This window comes from Galeopterus variegatus, unplaced genomic scaffold (assembly GCF_000696425.1).
Source record: "Galeopterus variegatus unplaced genomic scaffold, G_variegatus-3.0.2 Scaffold7382, whole genome shotgun sequence".
In the NCBI taxonomy this organism is placed as follows: domain Eukaryota; kingdom Metazoa; phylum Chordata; class Mammalia; order Dermoptera; family Cynocephalidae; genus Galeopterus; species Galeopterus variegatus.
Genome location: NW_007733493.1, coordinates 50,456 through 53,226, shown reverse-complemented (window position 1 = coordinate 53,226; position 2,771 = coordinate 50,456). Strand labels below are relative to the sequence as shown.

The window sequence follows — 2,771 nt, the reverse complement described above, 5'->3', positions numbered from 1 at the left end:
GCCATAGGCTACCACACCCGCCCGTCAGTTTCCATCCCCTCCCACCACCCTCCAACAGCCCCGCTCCACCCAGCTCCACTCCCCTGTCACCGCGGCACCAAGGGCGCGGCGGTCTCGCCCTTTGCCGCGACCCCCGACCCCGGACCAGCAAGCGCTGCGCCTCCCGTCATCGGGCCGTGTCCGGCCGCAGTGCACGATTACCTGTATCCAGCTGAGCTCCACCCGAATGAGGAGCCGACACCCCACTCTGGGGCACCAAACTCTCGACCCCGCCCAGCGTGTGGCGTCAGCACGTAGCCCTGCCCCGGAGGAGAAGGCACGCCCCTCCCTCGTGGGCGGGGTCTATGGCGTCACAGAGCCGTAGTGGCTATGAGAGCCTATGATGCAGGTGCGGAAGCTGCGACTGCAGGGGCTCACTTTCTTGCACACTTAGTGAGAGAACTCATTTCGTGGACTTCCAGCTTCTTTCACGGTCATTTGTACTGTAGTTTCATAAGAATTAGATGTCTTCAGCTCCTGTTAGGAAACCATTTAGTGATAGTTGGATCGATGTGAAATTTATCACTGTGCAAAAATAAACACTTAATTGGAATAAAACCTACGTTATCGAGCGCTCGGGCTTCGTTATTTTGCATCAGGCTTTGAGACAAGCGTTTTGAGATCTGCAGTACTGTGTAACAGCTTGTGAGATAAGTGATCCCATCCCCAGTCTACACACGGCAAAAAGCCGTGCTGGGATCTCGCCCGGTTGTCCTGATTCCAGAGCCACCTACCTTTCTTTTCTTTTAAAAAAGAAACGCTGTTGATTAACCTACAACACCCTGTTGACCGTAAGATGCTCTCTATTTCAAACTGTTAAAATTTGGGGAAAAGTTATTTCTCAGAACTGATGAAATATGATCAATTATATTCAATTACACTCCGAGAAAGTTAATCCCTTGCAGTTCTTCAGTGTTCATTACAGCCAGGAGAAAGCCTCATATTATGGTCATGTCTTTATCTCCCCTATTTTTCTTCTTTCCCTTTTTAAGAGAGATCACATTGGACTCAAAGCTTCCGGTGGGCAAAAATATAAAACTAGACCTTAAACTGCTTTGTCTTTATGATTTTTGACAGTTTATCTTTGATAGTTATGGCAAATGATACAGTTCTTCCTATTTATGATAATAATAGTTTTCTCTTGTAATAAATGGTTCTATTTATTTACTTAAAGAATATATTAGCTAGGGCTGGCCCGTTGCTCATCTGCTTAGAGCAGTGTTCAAACCCCAAGGTCAAGGGTTCGGATCCCCTGACTGGCCGGTCACCAAGAAAAAAAAGAATATATGAACTAGGTATTAGTATGAGAGGGTGGCATCCAAATGACTGACAGTAGGGAAACACTGTTCCAGACTGTCTTGAATGTTCTCCTGGGTATATTCTCCCAACAAGATAATGAACTACTTGAAAACAAGGACTTTGTTATGTGGCACAGCAGCAGGTATTGGGGCGACAAGGGACAGCAATCTGATCACCATGATAGTTCCGTAGAAGACACAAATATCTGAATCTGGGCCAGTATTCAGACCAAGGATATGCCACCCACCGGTGAGGATGATATAGACAAAGCAATTTCTGAAAGGGAAAGGCAGAGTAAAAGGAGTTTTTTGTTTCTGTTTAAGTGGATGTATAAATGCTTGTAGGAACAAAGTTGGACTGATGTATGGAACGAGGATCTAGAGACTGGGAGAAGGTGAAGGGACTAAGGAATAAACGTCAGTATGCTTTTTTATTTTCTATAAATTGTAAAATATATATTAAAATCTTCCATTTTAACCATTTTAAGTGTAAAATTCAGTGGCATTAGTGACATTCACAATGTTGTGCAACCATCATCACTATTTCAAAAACTTTTTCATCACCCCAAACAGAAATTCTGTAACCATTAAACACTAACTTGCCATTTCCCTTCCCTTCTTCTCCCCTGTGGTAAGCTCTGTTGTACTTTCTGTCTCTATAAATTTGACTAGTTACCTCCTGTAAATGAAATCATACAGTAATTTGTCCTTTTGTGTCTGGCTTACTTCACTTAGCATAATATCATCCATGTTGTAATATGGATCAGAACTTCATTCCTTTTTATGCCTGAATAATATTCCATTGTATGTATATACCACATTTTTTTTTTTTAAAGATGACCGGTAAGGGGATCTTAACCCTTGACTTGGTGTTGTCAGCACCACGCTCACCCAGTGAGCAAACCGGCCATCCCTATATGGGATCCGAACCCGTGGCCTTGGTGTTATCAGCACCACACTCTCCCGAGTGAGCCACAGGCCGGCCCTATACCACATTTTGTTTATCCATTTGGCTATTGACGTACACTTCGGTTGTTTGCACCTTTTGACTACTGCAAATAATGCTGCAATGAACACTGACTTATAAGTATCAGTATGAGAACCTGCTTATAATTCTTTTACATACATAACTATGAGTGAAATTGCTGCATCTTATGGGAATTCTGTCTAGCTTTTTGAGGAAGTGATAAACTTTCGCACAGTGACCACACCATTTTACATTTTCACCAGCAAAGTATGATGGTTCCAATTTCTCCACATCCTCACCAACACTTGTTATTTTCTTTTTATTTTATTTTATTTATTTATTTATTTTTTCCTTTATGTCTTTTCTCGTGACCGGCAATGGATCGCAACCCTCAGTGTCACGCCTGTACCGGACCGGGACCGGCAACGGGATCGCAACCCTCGGTGTTGCGCCCGCACCTCGCTCAG

The 2,771-nt window shown here is 43.8% G+C and overlaps 1 protein-coding gene across 1 annotated transcript in view; it reads right to left on the bottom strand.

Moving 5' to 3' along the window:
* Positions 1-327, bottom strand: part of LOC103607393 (2-oxoglutarate dehydrogenase, mitochondrial-like) — a 42,341-nt gene extending 42,014 nt beyond the window's left edge. The window contains exon 1 of the mRNA XM_008591903.1: positions 202-327. The gene's annotated coding sequence lies outside the window, so the exon portion shown is untranslated. The remainder of the gene's footprint in view (positions 1-201) is intronic.
* Positions 328-2,771: the final 2,444 nt, after the last annotated feature.